At 37.1% G+C, this 22014-nt stretch overlaps 1 protein-coding gene across 5 annotated transcripts in view; it reads right to left on the bottom strand.

Moving 5' to 3' along the window:
- Window positions 1–22014, bottom strand: part of STAG1 (stromal antigen 1) — a 338918-nt gene that overhangs the window by 263695 nt on the left and 53209 nt on the right. The window lies entirely within an intron of this gene.

The following is a 22014-nucleotide window of genomic DNA, read 5'->3' as shown; positions in this document are numbered from 1 at the left end:
AGCATGAGTGACTGTGAGTGTGTATATTAGTGCACCCTGTGATGGAATGGTATCTTGTCCAGCATTGATTCCCATCTTGCTCCCTGAGCTGCCAGAATAGGCTCCAGCCATCCAAGATCATGAACTGGAAGAGTGGGTTGGAAAATAATGATCTTACTTGTTTATATTAATCTTTCTTAAATTAGCTCACATTTATTCCAATGTTTAATATTATAAGTGTTTTGGGTTCTTTATTTAGAAGTTTGGAAATGTTTCTGTGACTAGAAATATGCTATAGTAACTTAACTCTTGTTTATATCAATTAGTCTATGGTAAAATAGGTTTTCATTATAGTACATAATTTCATTTAATGTCACAGTTTCCAAGAACCTACTGATGATATTGTGAGGACTTACTGTACTATCTCTACTTTAGAATAAGCAAACAGGTACACAGTTAATAAGTGGCAGAAATGAAATTCAAAAACCTGACTACTTCAGAGATAGCCTCATTCTTAACCATAATCCAACTAATTATAATTACCACTGGTGAAAAGGGAAATTCAAGATTTTACAAGTAACTAGATACATCATACAGCCAGTCAACATGTTATAATCATTCCTAAAAATAATCATGGCTGCCCTGACAAGGTGGCTCGGTGGGTTGGAGCATTATCCCGTACACTAAAAGGTTGCAGGTTCAACTTTTGGTCAGAGAACATAACTAGTTTCAGGTTTGATCCCTGGTCAAGACATGTATGGGAGGCAAGGGATCTATGTTTCTCTCTCACATCAATGCCTGTCTATCTCTCTCTCAAATCAATTAAAAAAAACAAAGCAGCCCTAACTGGTTTGGCTCAGTGGATAGAGCGTAGGCCTGTGGACTGAAAGGTCCCAGGTTCGATTCTGGTCAAGGGCATGTACCTTGGTTGCGGGCACATCCCCAGTAGGAGGTGTGCAAGAGGCAGCTGATCAATGTTCCTCTCTCATCGATGTTTCTATCCCTCTCCCTTCCTCTCTGTAAAAAATCAATAAAATATATTAAAAAAAAGAATTATTTAAAAAAAAAACACAAAAAAACACAAAGCATATCTTTGGGTGAGGAGTAAAACAAATAAAAAAAAAATAGTCACAGCTATGTATGCAGATTTAGCAAGAACTTTTAGAAAAACTGGAAAACACCAAAATATAACACTTTAGGGCTGCTAAATAAACTATAGGATTTCCAATTGAAGATGGCAGACTGAGCAAACAAATGTGCCTTTCTCCGTGTTAGAAATCTGTTTTGTTTTTAAACAAACTCACAAAGAAAATAAATCAAATAAAAAATGTTTGCGCCGAAACCGGTTTGGCTCAGTGGATAGAGCGTCGGCCTGCGGACTGAAAGGTCCCAGGTTCGATTCCGGTCAAGGGCATGTACCTGGGTTGCGGGCATATCCCCAGTAGGAGATGTGCAGGAGGCAGCTGATCGATGTTTCTCTCTCATCGATGTTTCTAACTCTCTATCTCTCTCCCTTCCTCTCTGTAAAAAAATCAATAAAAAAATATATTTAAAAAAAAAATGTTTGCGAGAAAAAGCATTCATCATCAAATCAAAAATTTTGGGTGACAACTAGAAAATATAAAAACAAATAAGATCAGATTATCAAAAAGTGAGCAAAGGAAACTGCAATCAAGATACCAGTTTGGGTCTTCCTATCGAAGGCATAGAAAGGATTCAAACTTAAAATAAACAAAGAGCAGGAAGTGGGGGTGGGATATCATCAAGGATATAAATCAGTAAGTCAGTAATTAAAGAATTGCATTCCAAATGACATAGCCAACTAGGCCTCTCCATCTCTCCCTGATCAAAGAGAGAGCTGAGAGCAATGGCTGTCAACATCAGGATTAAATACACATGGTAGTCTAAAGCGTTCTTCAATGTTTGAAATAATTTTGATGGGTTACAACTAGCAATTTTCAATAATCTAGAAAATATAAAGTGAGGGTATGTACTGTCTCATGGAACTTTTGCTTGGTTATATATTTATAAATTTGTGTGTTTGTGTGTGTGTGTGTGTGTACTAGGCTGCAATACAGATCATCTTATACTATGGATCAGTTTTGAAAGTTGGAAACTAGTGCTCCAAATAAAGTGTGCAGATCTGTGGAGAACTCCTAGGGTGGTTGTTGAGGCCTGAAAGAAAAGCAGAGCAGCACTTGAGATACTGAAGCATTTCACTCCCCAGATAAGCCATAATTAGTTTGGCAATTGTGGGTTCTTAACAGCCTGCCTCCTTCTCAATCATTCATGTTAGAGCACTATTCCTCTACCTTTCTTACCATTATCAACCCCCACCCAAGTAACATTTTTAGATATTTTCTCTTTAATTGCCCCGTTCCCCATGAATTTTAATACCACACATATACTATATATCTGTGGCTTATACATAAAAAGGGCCACTCCTTTTTTTACCCCCCTAATTTTTACCCCTTTGAGAATGCATTCCTTGGCGTAAATAAGCCTACCACATGCCACAGTCTAAGGAAAGACCTATGAATGAAACAAACTTGTAGCAGAGAACCTCACTCCAGTTACCTAAAATGACCAACTTTACTCTTTTTTTATATGAGTATGGATAAACAACCAAGAATTACCAAATTTGAATTAAACAACAAAAATAACCAAAGAGAGCCTGACTAGCATGGTTTAATGGTTGAGCATCTACCCATGAACCAGAAGGTTGCAGTTAGATTCCTGGTCAAGGCACATTCCTGGGTTGCAGGCTCGATCCTAGATAGGGGAGCGATCCAAGGTGGGGAAGCATGCAGGAGATGGCCAATCATTTCTCTCTTATCCCTCTATTTCTCTCTCTTCCTTTCTCTCTAGAATCAATTTAAAAAACACACACCAAAAAACAAAAGAACAAACAAACAGAGAATAGAGGGTAAAGCTGCCAACTACAGAGGATTATTCCCAGGCCTTGAAATTTGGTCGTGTTTGTTTCCTAATGGGGGATGATCACTTCAGCCTATATAATAAAGAAATAATACGCCCTCACAAGATGGCTGCCTACGACCAGGCCGGCAGGGGGGTTAGTGAGGGACAACCAAACTGAACAAGCAGGCTGCATAGGGTGACCAGGCCGGCAGGGGGGCTGTGAGGGGCTACCAGGCCAGCGGGGTGGGGGTTGGGGGGGAGTTGGGGGCAACCAGGCTGGCAGAGGGGGGTAGTTGGGGGCAACCAGGCCAGCAGGGGAGACAGTTAGAGGTGACCAGGCGGGCGGGGGCGGGGCAGTTAGGAGCAACCAGGCAGGCAGGCAGGTGAGTGATTAGGGGCCAGCAGTCCAGGATTGTGAGAGGGATGTCCTGGATTGGAGAGGGTGCAGGCTGGGCTGAGGGGACCCCCTCCCCCCATGCACGAATTTCATGCACCGGGCCTCTAGTAAGTATATAAGTGTCTATACTATGTTGTACACCTGTCAACTGTAACTGAAAATTAAAAAAGTAAATAATTTTTTTTTACTGTTCCTAAAAAGTAAATAATTTTTAAAAACCAATCTAGTCATGTTCCCCCAGCTGGATTTAGAAATTTTGAGGGACTTGTGACTCCTTTTTATATTTTAACCTTTTTCAAATCTAACTGTCTGTTGCTGTTCTACCACTGTATTTTTGGAGGAGATAATTTATTTCTTTAGCAGATCAGGAACTTTAAGCACAGAGAGCTTAAGTAACTTGCTCATGGTCACATTAAACAATAAGTATTAAGTACAAGCATACCTCAGAGATACTGCTCAGTTCCAGACTACTGCACTAAAGCAAGTATCACAATAAAACAAGTCATGACCTTTTTGCTGGTAGAGGATTTTGCCTTCAATTTATAAAAAAACAAAACACACACATCATCATCAGTGAAGCTCAATAAAGCAAAGTGCAATAAAACAAGGTGTGCTGGTAGGATACACCTTGTGTTCTTACTGAAGAAGACAACATGAGCAACAAGGAACAGAGATAGGTGAGCATCTGAAATGAAATCTGAAGACTTTCCTTGGTAGAACTAAGATATATAGAATTACATTCCTCCTTTATATTTCAACCAAATCACTTGGCTCACAATTAAATTATATTTACATAATTATGGCAAATGCTAATGTTGATTTTCAATTTTTAAAAACAATTTATGGTCAAGCACAGTCTAAATTATAGATATATAATTAATTATAAACAAAGCCGTGAAAATATCACTAGTTTAAAAAAGTTAAAAGATAATAAGGAAGGTAAAAGGAATGGATAGCTAATTCCCTTATCTTTCAGAACAGTAAGATAAGTGCTACCTGAAATTGATAAAGAAATAGTAATATATAAATATGACATATGTATAAAAATGAACATGTGAAGTCATTTTTCTGAGGATTTGGAGAAGGGGTGAATATTTTACTTTTCATTTTGTACATTTCTCTGCTTTTTTAAAACCATGAACATATAACTTTTAAAAATATTTATTTTAAACACACAAACACACACGGATGTGTGTCAGGTCAGGTTTTCTGAGAAGCAGATCCAAGATGAAGTAAAAAAATGTAAGAACTTCTTCATTGTAAAAAATGACTATGAAGAATGAAGAGGAGAAGGAGCAGAGGTGAGTAAGCAGAGAACGCCTTCAGGCTTCAGTGAAGGTACGACAACTGCGTGATCCTCATACCAGTGCAACTGTGGTCTGCCAAGCCAATAGGGAGCTTAGGTGCAAAGATTGCCCTTAGAGAAATCCCATGTTGGGAAGAAATGGCTAAACCCTACTTATCCTGCTGTGCTCAGTTACCGGCAGGGAACTTCCCAGGGAGAATGTGGCCATGGCTCAATGCTGCAACAAATCTCAAAAGCTCCGTAACTGGAGGCTGTCAGCTAAGGGACATCTAAGCAGAACACCTACAGGGCTGTCATAGATGTCATATATACAGTACACACACACACACACACACACACACACACACACACACACACACACTACTAGCCTTGTGCACGAATCCATGCACCAGCAGGTAGTTGTCGCCCTCCTGTAGCTCTCCGCCCACTGCCCCGCCATCCTATAGCTCTCTACCTGCTGCCCCGCCCTCCTGTAGCTCCCCCTGCCCCCTTCCCCCCTCATAGCTTGCTCCCCTGCCCCCTCCTGTAGCTCTCCAAAGCCCGCTTGTATCTCGCTGCCCCACCCTCCTGCTGATCCATGATCTGGTTGTGACGCGCTTGGTCGTTACGCCTCGGGGCATAACAGCTAATTAGCATATTCCTCTCTTATTCACTGAGTGGCCAGATAGTATGACCGGCCAGGCCAGATTATTATGACCACCCCATCAGTTGGGCCACCTTTTGCCTTCAAAACTGCGGCAATTCTTCTTGGCATTGACTCCAGAGATGTTGAAAGGTGATGCGAGGAATCTGACACCATGCCTGATGAAAATAGCACTGTCCAATTCTGTGAGATTTGATGGTTGTGGAACCAGCTGCCTGATGGCTCTTTTAACTTCGTCCCACAAATGCTCAATTTGAATTGAGATCTGGTGACTGTGGGGGCCACCTAAGAAAGGTAAAGTCTCCCTCATGCTCTTGAAACCATTCCTGCACAATACAAGCACCGTGGCATGGCGCATTGTCTTGTTGGAAGAAGCCATCTCCATTGGGATACACCATCAACATGATAGGATGAACTTGATCAGCAACGATACTTAGGTATGTTGTGCTATTCAGACGTTTATAATGATCTGGCCCTCTAGCAACTTTAGCGCAAAATTATAGCTAATTTGCCTACAAGTGTCAGGTGGTCATAATAATCAGGCCACTCAGTGTATATAAGTATATATGGGAATACTCTGCAGCCATTAAAAATGTTAGACAGCAGTAATGTTCAACTATGCTTCCTATGGTTAAGCCCTAGAGTTTTTCAGAGATACCTCTCCGAGGTAGATTATTCAGGCTAGTGACAAAAGCCAAAGCTAACCACTGAGGCTTTGCATTCCCATACCACATTCAACCAAAGCAGCTCCACTTTTAGCTGTTTTATATACTGCATTTTTCCTTACGAGCTATTTGAACAAGACTGCTTTGCTAAAAAGAATTTAAAAAATAATCTGTCACAAAAATAACTTTTAATTGAAAGCAGGAACAAGCATGTGTGTTTAAAATTAACTTGTATGCTTTTGTGTAAGCTTGAGCCTGCAATGTGCACACAAAATAATTGGAAGAACAAACACCAAAATGTTTTAACAGTGGGGTTACCTACTGGGCAGTGAGATGAAAGCTTCTGTGCTTACCTGTATTTTCTGTACTTTTTACAATTTACATTACAAAGTTTTGGTAATAGGGAAAAGTAAACTACCTTAAAATTTCATGTGAAAAAAAAAAGCTCTCAACTAACAAACTGACCCTTCTCAGAACTTAAGAGCTCTATTACTACAGAAAATTACTTGGACTGTTATTAACTCATAGCAAACCAACAAAAATCACACTTACAAACTATACCATTCACTTCAAAAAGTGCTCTGCCTTTAAGACATAATATATACACTTTAATTTTTACATAAAACATTTTTACATTCAGCTAATGAAATCATGGCATTTAGTAGCCCAGAAATAACTAAACCATATTACATAATTTTCAGGAAATTTTCAATGTTTTCAATACATAACTAGCATAAATAATTTAAATAATTCACAAATCATTTCAGTTTTATAGAATCATTCAGTATTATCAGCAAGGTCTGTGGTAAAAAGCACATAACTTCATATTATTCTCTTAGTTTTCCCAATCATGTAGGCAAGACAGCTTCTAGTGTTCCCATTTAATAAATGCAGAATTTGATGTATGAAGCCAAGGTCACCAAGCGGATAAGTGGCAATGCCAGGGAAAAGCACTGATTCATAATTAAGTGATGTTTAGACTTCACTGGTAAGGCTCCTGTAGTACGCACACATTCAACCAGAACCGTATATTAACAGAATCATAGTGCGTTCATTTTTAAAGAGCTAGAAAAAAAAAAATCTAAATTTTCTTTTTCTTTTTAGCAACTTGTATTATCAAAGAAAAATTATGTATCCCAATACATGCTGGAATAAATGTTAATTGACACCACTGGGGGTTTCAATAATGGGTGAGTTTCCAGGTCTTGGTGGATTTTGTTTTTGTTTTGCATCTATAAGTAGGCTTGAAACAAACAAAAATGAAGTGGCTCTTAATTTTTTAATGAAATATGTGTATCTTAAAAAAAATTATTAAAGCCCTGGCCAGTGTGGCTCAGTTGATTGGAGCATTATCCTGTGCACGGGAAGGCTAAGGGTTTAATTTCCGGTCAACACACATACCTAGGTTGCAGATTTTAATCCCCCTGTTGGAGCACTTATGGGAGGCAACTGTATCTCACATCGATGTTTCTCTCTCACTCTAAAATAAAAACAAAAATTATTTTAAAAATAGTGTATATACCACATATGTGATGTTTTTTCCCTTACACATGCTTCATATACCTATGATAGACATTAACTGCTTCATACACTTTTTAGCCTACTAACTTAAAAATATGGATAGGAAATAAAGGTGAAAAGCTAATGTCTTGACCCCATCTATCTGTAGATAACTCCTTTGATAGCATTAAAGAAATTTTAAAAGATAAACTGAGGCTCGAAAAATGTAGTAGAAAGGCTTTGAAGGACTTTAAAGCTAAAGTAATATATTGAAATGATAAATATAAATGAACTCAATAATGTAAGTGCAGAACCAAAAAATAATGGTATAAATTAATATTTTCATGTTCAGTGACTTATAAGGTTAGGTAGGTAATAAATAAGTTAAGGTATTGAAACATGAACTGACTCACATAGCCCATTCACCAATAAAGTACCTTTCTACAGTTTCGCTCAAACACTTCTCTTTTTATTATTGTTTACCAAAGCAAGGATTCTCTTGATCTGTAGCTGGCATTCTAGCCAATGCACATGCACTTAATAACAATATTAGAAATGTTATTAGAATTCAGATGAGCCCATGGAATGAAACTTAGAGCTATAAAGTATTGCTCTTGCTAAATGCATTGGTTAAGATGGAAACAGTATTTTAAATGTATGAACAGTATTTTAAATGAAGCTGGAGGCATCATGTTTCCTTATTTCAAACTATATTACAAAGCTATAGTAATCAAAACAGAATGGAAATGGCCTATAAAGAGATACAAAGATCAATGGAACAGAACAGAAAACCCAGAAATTATCCCACAAATATATGATCAATTAATGTATGACAAAGGCACCAAGAGCACATAATTGCATAAGGATAGTCTCGTCAATAAATGATGGTGAAAAACTGGACAAACACATGAAAAAAAAAATAAAACTGGACCACTATCTTACAGCATACACTAAAAATTAACTAAAAATGAATTAACGATTTGAACATAAAACCTAAAAGAATAAAACTTCTAGAAGAAAACACAGGTGGTAATCTTCTTGACTTCAGTCTTAGTGACAATTTTTTGGATTTGACACCAAAAGTAAATATAAACAATTGGGACTGTATCTAACTAAAAAGCTTCTATACAACAAATAATCCATAAACAAAATTAAAGGAAACCTACCAAATGGGGGAAAATATTTGCAAAGTGTATATCTGATAAGAGGTTAATATCCAAATTATCTAAAAACACATACAACTCAATAACAAACAAAAACAAAACACAATTTGATTTAAAAATGAGCAGAGGATCTAAATAGACATTTTTCAAAGAAGACATACAGATGGCCAAGAGGTATGTGAAAAGATGCTCAACATCACTAATCATCATGAAAATACAAGTCAAAACAAACCACAATGTAATGTCATCTCACAACTGACACAAGATAAGTGTTGGCCAGAATATGGAGAAAAGAACCTTTGTGCCCTTTTGGTAGGAATGTAAATTGGGTCAACCACTATGAAAAACTGTAAAAAAATTCCTCAAAAAATTGAAACTAAAACTACCATATGACTCAGCAATTAAACTGCTGGTTATTTATCCAAAGAAAGCAAAAACACTATTTTGAAGAAATTATATAGAATACTCTCTCCTGTTTACTGCAGCATTATTTATAGTAGCCAAGACATGGAAGCAACCCAAGTCTCCATCAATAGATAAATGGATAAAGAGAATGTCCGTGTCTCTCTCTCTCTCTCTCAACACACTATAATATTATTCAGCCATAAAAAGGAAGGAAATCTTGCCATTTTTGACAACATGAATGCACCTTGAGGATATGTGCTAATTGAAGTCAGACAGGGAAAGACAAATACTGTACAAGTTCACTTATAAGTAGAATCTAAAAAAACAAAAAGTAACAGAGAGTGGATTGGTGGTTACCAGAGATGGGGGGTGACGAAAGGTCAGGGTGAACAAAATAAGTGAAGGTGGACAAAAGGTACAGATTTCCAGTTATAAAGTCAGTCCTGGGGATGTAATATGTAGCACAATGACTATAGTTAATAATACTGTATTATTAATAATACTGTATATCTAAAAGTTGGTGAGAGTTATCTCTTAAAAATTCTCACCACAAGAAAAAAATTGTAACTGTGTGGTGATGGATGTTAACTGCACTTATTGTGGTTATTACTGACAATCCATATAAATACTGAATTATGTTGTACACCTGAACTGGTATACAGTCATGTGTCACTTGACATGAATACATTCTAAGAAATGCATTGTTAGCCATTTTTGTTGATGTTCAAACATTAGAATATACTTATAAACCTAGATGGTATGACCTATTGCTCCTAAGTTACAAGCCTATATAGAATGATGCTGTGCCAACAACCTGAGATTAAATCAAGGACAAGAAAAATGATGTAATCAAGAGATGTGGTAAACATGAGGCTGCTTCCTGCATAACAAGGCATAATGTTTTATAGCAAAATATTTTTTGTAAGTAGAAAGCAGTGGTTCTCAACCTTCTGGCCCTTTAAATATAGTTTCTCATGTTGTGACCCAACCATAAAATTATTTTTTGTTGCTCCTTCATAACTGTAATGTTGCTACTGTTATGAATCGTAATGTAAATATCTGATATGAAGGATGGTCTTAAGCGACCCCTGTGAAAGGGTCGTTCGACCGCCAAAGGGGTTGTGACCCACAGGTTGGGAACCGCTACTCTAAAGTAACATAAATTACATAAATTTATGTGCTATACTTTTCTACGATTGGCAGTACAGTAAGTTTCTTAACAGCAGCATAACCACAAACATGTGAGTAATGCATTGTGCTATCACTTTACTAGAGATGTGACATCACTAGGCAATAGAAATTTTTCAGCTCCATTATAATCTTATGGGACTGTCATCATACTAGTATATATATGCAGTCTATTGTTGACCAAATCATCGTTGTATCACATGAATATGCTATTATATGTCAATTATACCCCAATAAGAAAAAAGGAACTAGTAAAAAAAGGGGGGGCTTTATGTGGTATTTGGTGTTTCCATAGGTGTACACTTACATAAAATTTAATAAATTGTGCATTTAAAATATGTACACTTTATTGTATGTCAATTCTAATTCAATTAAGCTGTTATAAGCAAAGCTAACTATAGTTTTAAATAATTAGTTCCCTCTTTCCCTTTCCATAAAGAAAAGGCAAGAACAAATGTCCTTTCAAATTGGGAAACATTAAATGACAGTTAAAATAAGGATATAGATGTGGCAAGAACTTTGTGACTCCGACATCATTCCTCACCACCATCTTTTCCCCAACCAGCTTCCAGCCAAGAATAACCAGTTAACATGGTCCAGGCCAGTGGTCGGCAAACTCATTAGTCAACAGAGCCAAACATCAACAGTACAATGATTGAAATTTCTTTTCAGAGCCAAATTTTTTAAACTTAAACTATATAGGTAGGTACACTATTATTAACTTAATTAGGGTACTCCTAAAGCTTAGGAAGAGCCACACTCAAGGGGCCAAAGAGCCACATGTGGCTCGCGAGCCGCAGTTTGCCGACCATGGGACTCCAGCCGTTGAGGTGGGAAGACTGCTTTGGAGTTCCTGGAACAGTCATTGTTGCTTCCCATTCCTCTATCTTTGAGTGCTTGGAACCATAACAACCACATGCAAACATGAAAGAGACGCCAAGAATTAATCATGGAGACATCTGTTCTGATATCATCTTACCAGTGAATCAATATTAACAATTATAAGAAAAATAAAGTCCTATTTTATCAATCTAGTGAAGTTTTCTGTTATCTAATGTTAGATTCAACTCTAATACAATTACAGCCACCATTTTTGTTTTAAAATTGAGATATAATTCACATACCATAAAATACACCCTTTTAAAGCATGCAATTCAGTAGTTTTACCTTATTCATAAAGTTGTTTTATCATTATCATATCTAAGTCTAGAACATTTTCATCATTCCAAAAAGTACAGATTAGTATTAAATTCCCATTCCCCCTATCTTTGAATCCTAACAATCACTAATTTACTTTTCATCTCTCTGGATTTTCCTATTCTGAATATTCCACATAGACTCATACACAATATGAACTCTTAGGTTTTGCTTTTCTCATTTTGCATAATGCTTCCAAGGTTCATCCTATAGCATAAATCAGCACACTTCATTCATTTTTATGTAAAATTTTTCATTGTATAAATATATCACATTTTTGCCTATTTATTTACCAACTGATGGTTAAAGAAAAGAGCAATATACAAAAAAGTAATAATCTCTGTGCTACAGAAACAATAATCTTTAAAAAGTGAGATTAAAAGGTTTTCATTACAATAGCAACAAAGACCTATGTAATACTTCTGAATGAATTAGATTGGGACTAATAAGGAGAAACTATACATTCTTATTAAAAGGCATAAACACTATCATATATGTTGAAAGCACTATCATAAAGTATCAGTTGTCACTTGATGATATTAGTTAATGAATTTCATGTAATTCAGGTAAGAATACAAAAGGCTTTTTGCTATATATTTTTTAAATGATCACATCTGCCTTGGCCAGTTTGGCTCAGTGGTTGGAGTGTCAGCTGGCAGACTGCAGGGTTGCAGGTTGGATTCCCGTCAAGGGCACATGCCTCTGCTGTAGGCTCCATCCCCGGCCCCAGTTCAGGGCACATACTGGAGGCAACCAATCGATGTGTCTCTCTCAAATTGATGTTTCTGTCTCTCTGTCTCTTTCCCTCTGTTCTACTCTCTCTAAAAAAATCGATGGAAAAAATTCCTCTGGTGAGGATTAACAAAAAAAAACAAAAAATGATCAAACGTATATAAGAACTAATGCTGCAGACCAGCCAAAGATTTTAAAAAAGGGTAAATTGTAACAAGCTTCAAATATTCAACAGTCACAGAAAACAACTCAGCATAATTATTAATGTAGAAACAGAATAATATCAATGTAATAGTATACGATTGAGGCAAGATTGCCATAAAAATAAAAATTTTGAATAATGGCAATCATTCAAATCAGTTGAAATAGTTTTTTAAAAGTGCTAGTAATCTTCTAGAACGAAAAACTGAGTACCCAGTATTATAAAACATATAAAAACTTCGAGATTAATGTGAATTGTAAAAAACAAAAACAATAAAAATCTTGTGGGAAAGAGTATGGGCAACATCTTACAATTCAAACTAAAAAGTCTAAAGAATCCATACAAAAATTAAAAGGTTAGCCCTGGCCAGGAGGTTCAGTTGGTTGGAACGTTGTCCAGTACACCAAAAGGTTTAGAGGTTCAATTCCCAGTCAGCACACATACCTAGGTTGCAGGTTCAATCCATAGTCAGGGCTTGTAATGGGAAGCAACCTATTGGTGTCTGTGTCTGTCTGTCTGTCTGTCTCTCTCTCTCTCCTTTCCCTCACTCCCTCTTTCTAAAATCAATAAAAAAACAACATGACCTCGAGTGAGGATCAAAATAAAAATAGTAAGTAAATAAATAAATACTAAAAGTTTTTGTACCTGGAGGAAAATAAAAACATTTGCAAAGATAACAAAGTATTAATGCTTTAATACTCAGTGAGCTCCTACAATTTGAAAAGGGCAAACAACCCAAATAGAATTCAAAAAAACAATTCACAAAAGATCAAAACCAAATGTCCATGAACCATAAAGTAAAGATGCTCAAACTCGTAAGTACTCAAGAAAATTAAAAGTAACAATGAGATATAACATTATACTTATTGGGCTGGTAAATGTTTAAAAAGTTATAGTACAATTCCTGGCAGCAGTGCAGGAGAAAGAGTATTCTCACAAATTGCTAGTGGAAAAATTTCTGTGGAAAGCAATTTGACAACATTTAGTGAAATAAAAAATATAAAAACTCTTCAACCCAGCAATTCAACTTCTAGAAATCTATCCCACAGAAATGAAAGCATCTAAAACTAAGGACATATATTCAAAGATATAACACTGTTTAAAATGGCAAAGAACTGGAAACAGAATATTACCATAAATGTGGAAATGGTTAAATAAGGATTATATTATGCAATATGAAGAATTTGTTATGGAGTCATGAAAATAATTAATTAGAGTTATGCCTTCGATGGGGTATTTCTCTGAGGTTATTTAGTGAAAACAGAAAGCTGAAGAAAAGTATATATAATGACACCATTTAAAAAAAAATCATCATCACAACAAGCCTATATATGTAATTGGGAATACAAATATCTGCATAAGATTATATGAAAAGAGAGATAAATATGGAGCAATATATAAAGCTATTAACACAGATTTAAGATGGGGTGGGGTAGTTCTGCTGCAGTGGGAAGGAAAAGTTGAGAGCCAAGTCAAAAAGAATGGTACAAAAAAAGAGAATGATACAAGAGGATAAATTCTCATTTCTGACTTTATGTAAAAAATAAACTAAAAATTGTTTTAATTTAAGGAGATATATCAAGATAGAAATGTCAATATAAGGATGAAAGAATTAATTATATATAATGAAGAAAACTAAACTAAGCATCAATTGCTGTAACATATTCAAAAAAATTAGTGGTAAAAATATATTAATATGAAATATAAAATTATACTGAGGAAAAGAGAATCATTTAAAGTTGTGATATCGCTAAAATTATATTATCTGAAAATAGCCCTAATGGCAAAATATGAATTTTTCATACTGGAACTGAAAACTATCAAACTATTTAATTCTATAAGTTAAATGAGCAACTTTCACATGTAAAATTGAGCCTTTTATTTAAATGAACATAGCTCCTGCCATTTATTAATAGTGGTATTGTATAAACAAAAATATCTTTGTTTTAAAAATAAAGTAAACACTAACAAGCTGAATTCAATAAATTAGTAAAAAAATTACATACCATAAAACCAAATGGCATTTATTCCTAGAAAGCAAGGATGTTTCAACATATAAAAACCAACCAAGGCAATATACCACATTAATGAAATGAGAGAGAAAAATTACATGATCATCATAAGTCATACAGAAAAAGCATTTGCCAAAATTCAATACTCTTTCATAATTAAAAACACTTAAACTAAGAAGAAAATTATCTCAACATAATAAAGGCCAATATGAAAAAAAATTCACAGCTTATATATACTCAACAGTGAAAAACTGAAAGCTTTTCTCTAAAATCTGGAAAAAGTCAAGGATGCACTTCTATTCAACATAGTACTGTAAATCCTAAGTACTAGAAACCATACCTATTGGGCAAGAAAAAAATAGTTTCAAAAATAGAAAGGTAAAACTCTCTCTGCTTGTAAAAACTTATTATATACTAGAGGCCTGGTGCACAAAAATTTGTGCACTCCAGGGGGAGGGGTCCCTCAGCCTGGTCTGTGCCCTCTCGCAGTCTGGGACCCCTCAGGGGATGTCCACCTGCTGGCTTAGGCCCGCTCCCTGGGGAATTGGGCTTAAGCTGTCAGTCAGACACACCTCTGGTAGCCCAGGAGCCCTCGGGGGATGTCCACTTGCCAGCTGGGAGCAGGCCTAAGATGCAGTCGGACATCTGCATCTGAGGAGGCAGGAGAGGCTCCCGCCACCACCGCTGTGCTGGCAGCCATCAGCCTGGCTTGTGGCTGAGCAGAACTCCCCCTGTGGGTGCGCACTGACCACCAGGGGTCAGCTCCTGCATTGAGCGTCTGCCCCTGGTGGTCAGTGTGTGTCATAGTGACCAGTCATTCCCAATCATTCTGCTGTTAGGGTCAATTTACATATTACCCTTTTATTATATAGAATAAAAAGGACTCGACACAAAATAAATTTTACCATTAAAAAAATTTTAACAGCCGAACCTGTTTGGCTCTGTGGATAGAGCGTCAGCCTGCAGACTCAAGGGTCCCGGGTTCGATTCCAGTCAAGGGCATGTACCCTGGTTGCGGGCACATCCCCAGTGGGGGGCGTGCAGGAGGCAACTGATCGATCTCTCTCATCGATGTTTCTAACTCTCTATCCCTCTCCCTTCTTTGAAAAAAATCAATAAAATATATTTTAAAAAATAATTTTAACAGGGGATGAGAGCATGAGTGGGGGGGGGGAGGTTAATGGGGAGATGAGGACACATTTGTAATACCTTAACCAATAAAGAAATTAAGGATAAAAAAAAGAAAATGATTGGATAAACTGCACAATACTATACAGCAGTAATAAAGAGTATTGGCAAAGAAAAAAAATTTTTTTAACAAAGTTGCATGATACAAAATCAACACTTAAAATCAGTTGTGTCTCAGAAGGATTTCAAGACTGCAATGGAGTAGGTTTGAATGTTACATTTACCTCCTCCCAGGACCAAACTGTAAATACAACTAAAATAAAGAGCAATCAACCTGAATAATCAACTGAAAACTAGCTGAAGAGAAATCTTGTAACACAAAGTTTACAAAAAAAGTCATGAGACTGGTAGAAAAGGCAGAGACATGAAAAGGTATGGGCCCCACTCCAAGAGGTGGATGAAATTCTGGAGGGATATCTCAGCTGCAGAGATTCCTCCTGACAAACATGGGGTCCCAACCCCAAGTTGAGCTTCCCAGCACAGAGCACCAAAGCTGGGAGGAAGAGCCAACATAATACTGTATATGGCTGTGAAAATCAGTGGGGATTCTGTCAGCAGGGAGGAGACAGGAGTCCACTAGAGACACGGGCGTCCTCTTAAAGGGCCAACACACAAAATCTCGTTCACAGCCACCGACCCTGGGCTCTGGTGGAGGGAGGCTGGTGCAGATTAGAGTAGTGTGAGAAGAGTGAGGTTTGTGGCTCTGGGAAGAGAGCTGAAGGGACATCGCCAGGATTCCTGAGCTGAGTTCCTCTCCCACACCACAAATGCCATCTTTTTGGTGGAGCACTCCCCTCCATAAAAGGGGGGATGCAATGGTCTACCCTCTGGGCTCCCTGTTGCCCCACCCTGTGGAGCTTTCACCCTGCTGAGAAGTCAGTTGCCTGGGGCAGGGTATAGAGGTCCAGGCAAACTCAGAGGGTGTCAGTGACTGAGGGGCAGAAGGGTTTGGGGGTAGAAGCCATTCCACTCACTTTCTGATAAACCTCACTGGTACCTCCTCCACATGGAAGATCCACTAGCTCATCGTCTAGACTCCCATCAGCCCCACCCAGCTAAGATCATGTTCCTGGCAGAAACTGGGACAGACTGAGTTATGTGGCTCTAGCATAGGGGACATTTTTCCCTTGCACTCACAACCAGTGAAGAGCCCCTTTTTCATATAGCCAAATTTTGGTCTGTGTGCCTGATAAACTCTGCTGACCTCACCCTGAAAACTCCCTTAAGACCATGTCCATCACAAAGGTGTGTGAGCACCTAACAGGTGGCAACTACACTTGGTATACCCTGGGACATTTGCTGAGTGACCTCAGACCCAGCACAGGAACTGAGCTAGTACCTGTATCAATCTGGTGAACACCACTCGCCCCTATCTGGCGACTCAGCGAGAACCTACCTCATGCAACTAACATTAAATATTCAAGGATGATGAAAAACAAGGACCTACAACCAAGATTACATTACCCAGCTATCCTTTAAAACTTGAGAAGAACTTCCAGACAAAAAAAAAAACTAATAGAATTTGTTACCACCAAACCAGTAACAAGAAATGTTAAAAGAAGAAAAGGGAGGAGGAGGAGGAAGAGGAGGAGGGCGGCAGGGGACAAAACAAATATAGTTAAAAACAAATATGCTATTGTAAAGAATGCTTCAATGAACCTAGGGATACAATATTCTTTCAAATTATAGTTTCAGGTTTCTTCAGATATATTCCCAGAAGTAGAATCGCTGGCTCATACCGCAGCACCATATTTAATTTTTTTAGGTAACTCCATAATGTTTTCCACCGTGGCTGCACCCATCTGTATTCTCACCAAAAGTGCACAAGGGTTCCCTTTTCTCCATATCCTTGTCAACACTTGTTGTTTGTTCACTTATTGATGATAGCCATTCTGACAAGTTTGAGGTAATATCTCATTGTGATTTTAATTTGCATTTTTCTGATGATTAATGACATTGGCATCATTTCATATGTCTATTGGCCGTCTGTATGTCCTCTTTGGAGAAGTGTCTATTCAGGTTCTTTGACCATTTTTTAATTGGATTGTTTGTTTTTTTGCTGTTGAATTTTATAAATTCTTTATAAATTGTGGATATTAATCCCTTATCAGATGTATCATTGGCAAAAATGTTCTCTTATTCAGTGGCTGTTCTTCCATTTTGTTGATGGTTTCCTTTGCTGTACAAAAACGTTTTAGCTCGATGTAGCCCACTTGTTTATTTTTTCTTTGGTTTCTCTTGCTTGAGGAGATATATCAGGAAAAAGACTGCTACAAGAAATTTCCAAGATTTACTACCTATGCCAAAATTTGGTTGCAGCCCAAGTGTCCATCAGTAGATGAGTGCATAAAAAAGCTTTGGTATATTTCCATAATGCTATACTACTCGGCCATAAAGAAGGAGAAAATCTTACCTTTACAACAGCATGGATGGACCTGGAGAGTACTATACAAGTGAAATAAGGCAGTCAGAGAAAGACAAGTATCACCACAAGATACATGGATCACATGTACACATATGAAAAGATACTTAACATCATACACCATAACAGAATGCCACTTATACATCTATCAGAATGGCCAAAATCTGGAACACTTACAATATCAAATGCTGGAAAGGATATAGAGCAACAGGAACTCTCTTACACTGCTGACAAGAATGAAAAATAATATAGCCACTTGAAAAATACTTTGGCAGTTTACAAAACTAAACAGGCTGACCATGTTTTTCCAGCCTTGAAAGTTATCCAAATGAACTAAAAATTTTTGTTCACATAAAAAACTACACACAGATGTTTATAGTAGCTTTATTCTCAACTGCTAAATTTTAGGAGCAACTAAGACATCTTCAGCAGGTGAGTGGATAAAGTGTGGTATTATTCAGCAATAAAAGGAAATGACCTATTGAGCCATGAAAAGACATGGAGGAAGTTTAAATGCATATTATTAAGTGAAAGAAGCCAATCTGAAAACACCACTAAATACAGTATAATTCCAACTATATATATGGCATTCTGGAAAAGGAAAAATGATGGAGGACAGTAAAATGATCAGTGGTTGCCAGGGGTTAAGCAAGTGCGAAGGATCAATAGGTGGTGCAGATTTTTAGGGCACTGCAACTATTCTGTAAATAGTACAATGGTGGATACACGTGATCAGACTTTTGTCAAAACTCACAGCCAAAACCGGTTTGGCTCAGTGGATGGAGCATCGGCCTGCGGACTGAAGGGTCCCGGGTTCGATTCCGGTCAAGGGCATGTACCTGGGTTGCGGGCACATCCCCGGTGGGAGGTGTGCAGGAGGCAGGTGATCAATGTTTCTCTCTCATCGATGTCTCTAACTCTCTATCTCTCTCCCTTCCTCTCTGTAAAAAATCAATAAAATATTTAAAAAAAAAAAAAAACTCACAGAACGTACATTAAGAATGAATCCTAAAAATAAATAAATAAATAAATAAATAAATAAATAAAAAGAAAGAATGAATCCTAATGTAAACTATAGACTTTGGGTGATGATGACATATCAATGTAGGTCCACCGACTCTAACCATGAACTACACTGTGCTAGTAAAGGAGGATGTACATGTGTGGGAATAGGGGCTATACGGGGACTCTGCACTTGCATCTCAATTTTGCTGTAAACCTAAAGTGCTCTCAAAAAACAAGAAGAAGAACAAGAAGAAGAAGAGTTGATAAACACAGTAACATGGATGGCTCTCAATCGCATTACACTTAGTGAAAGAAGCTGGAATCACAAAGTTCCATATTTCATGATTCCATTTATATGACATTCTGAAAGAGGCAGAACTATAAGGTAAAAAAAGAGATGAGCCCTAACCAGTTTGGCTCAGTGGATAGAGTGTCAGCCTGCGGACTGAAGGGTCCCAGGTTCGATTCCAGTCAAGGGCATGTACCTTGGTTGCAGACGCATCCCAGTAGGGGGTGTGCAGGAGGCAGCTACTCAACGTTTCCCTCTCATTGATGTTTCTAACTCTTTATCCCTCTCCCTTCCTCTCTGTAAAAAATCAATAAAATATATTAAAAAAAAAAAAAAAAAAAAAAGATGAGTGCTTGCCAAGAGCTGGGGTTGGCTAAAGAACTGCCACACAGGGGCATGAGTAATTGTTATAACTCTGAATTTGATTCTGTTGATGGCTGCAAAGTTGACACGCTTGTCAAAACTTATGAAAAATCAATTTTACTGTATGCAAATTACAGCACAACAAACCTGACAAAAACATTTTTTTATTTATTTAACATCTCTCCGGATATTTGGGGGGGGGGGGGTAAGTTATTATTTATAATGTTTAGGACTTTTCATTGTAAATGAAAAAGATTTCAGACTTATGAATGTAATGAATATAGTCACTTGAAAGTTAAAATTTTAACTTTGTAAGCTGAGTTTACCACACATCACTTCGAAATCTATTACATTTCCTATGCTTATGAATTTAGTTTCCTCATTTAATATTACATATCCTCCAAGTTAAATGGTCAGAGTACAATTCTGAAAGTGTGGTCCCTAGACTAGCATCAGCATCTCCTATGAACTTATTAGAACTGCAAAATCTCTGACCCCAACCCTGACCAACTGAGTCACAAACAATTCCTATTTTAAGAAGCCCTCTAGGTAATTCTAATACAGTTTAAGAACTGCTAGCCACAACTCCAGACTAACTAAATCAGATGATCTGGGGTTGGAAACCAGGCATCAGTCTTTTTGTAAACTCCCCAGATAATTCCAATGTGTAATAATGTTGATTTTGATTCAGTAAGTCTTGGGTGAGCATCAGAAGTCAAAATTTTAACAAACACTCCCCGTTGTTTCTAATGTCAGTAGTCTAAGGATCTCTGATTTTTTTTTAATTTTATTTCAATCAAATACTGACTACCACTGTGCACTGTACTTTTTTATTATGGTAACTTCATCTACTTGAACTCTTTGAAATTAGACACAACCCAGACACTTTCATATGTGGAATTATACAAATAAGGAAATAGAAAATAAAGAGAACAAAAGTTGTATTCTCTGGATATCTTGTTTAATACAGGAGTTAGAGAATATATTTCTAAAAATAGAACTACACAGCAAATATTTCAATAAACAAACATGAGGTACATTTAGCACAAGTCAGATATTCAGTCTTTTTAAAAATGAAATACACATAACTACAGAAAACCCCACAATTAAACATTTAATACTAGCACAGGTCCTATTTGTTTCAAATTTTAAAAAACAACTCTGGAAGAAAAGTAAATGATAGTTGAGCCAATTGTCAACTTTTGCCAAAAGTAATTCATGACATTAAATCCTCTTTGTAAAACTAAAAAAAAAAAAAAAATTTGATTTGGAATTTTAATAGGACTCCACTGTTAAGCATTTCTTTACCTTTTTTCGGTTTTCCCCTAGCTTTCCATTTACAGTCTTTAAAAGCAGAACATATATAACTAAACATCCTTAAATATATATCATTTGACAGTTTCTATATCACTTTCAGATACCTTTGATATCATTATAACCTGGTTATTATTTAACAGGAAAGGAGTAAAGGGAAGAGTAAATAATATAGGCATGCCATTTATACAGCTTTGCTAATTTAACACTCTCAGAGTCTGTTCACCGCTGATCAATGGGGGAAGGAACTGGACAAAGGCAGTTTAGAAGCATGCCCAATAAGGTCTGAATGGGAAGATGCTCACCTGTGTGTAAATCACACCTGGGAACAGGTAGTTGGCCGGAATAGGTATGGCCACTGCAGGGCACAAAACCTGAATATTTAAACTTCTAAACAAAGGGAGTTCTCTCACACACAAGGCCTCTCCAGTTGCAGGGGTGGATTCCCTTGTGCCCACGTGGATCTCAGCCATGTGGGCTCCAGACAATGGACTAATGGACTTTAATTAGCCTGATACTGAACTAGACCCAGACCCGGCTGCAAGACCGACTGGAAGCTCTGGACATTGGCCTTGCTTTTGGCTCTACTGGAATCCCAACCACACCTTTTTTCAGGACTGGTCCATGGAGCATGGAACTTTACAACCCGAGGAATGTAACTCAACAACAATAAAAACCATTCATTCTCCCATGCAAATCTTAGAAAATTCTCTTTCTGTGGATATTACAAGAGCCACTCCACACCCACTAGTGTCGGAGAAATTGAATCCCCTAATTTCTCCAGTAACACCTTCCCTCAGCTTCATTCAGACATTATTGCCAATTTACAAAACAGGAAACTGTGACTAAAGGAGGCATATGACTTGCCCAAAAATCAAATAAGAAGTGACAAACCCAAGACTAAATATACTCTTCTGCCTTCAAATGCCATTAGATTAATTCCTAAAGACCAGTCATTAACCGCCATTTAAGACCTATTGGCTCCTGGAATAACAGTTGCAAAGTAATTATTCTTAGAGTATCCCTTACTTTCTGAAAGTATAATTTTCTCTTATTGGAATCATGTTTCATATCACAAAATAGTAAACAAGTTTGTGGAGAACACACTTTCTTGTTATTTCAACC

This window comes from Myotis myotis, unplaced genomic scaffold, assembly GCF_014108235.1.
Source record: "Myotis myotis isolate mMyoMyo1 unplaced genomic scaffold, mMyoMyo1.p scaffold_m19_p_13, whole genome shotgun sequence".
NCBI classification, from domain to species: domain Eukaryota; kingdom Metazoa; phylum Chordata; class Mammalia; order Chiroptera; family Vespertilionidae; genus Myotis; species Myotis myotis.
The sequence above is the reverse complement of the archived record's forward strand: the minus strand, read 5'-3'. Positions and strand labels throughout refer to the sequence as shown.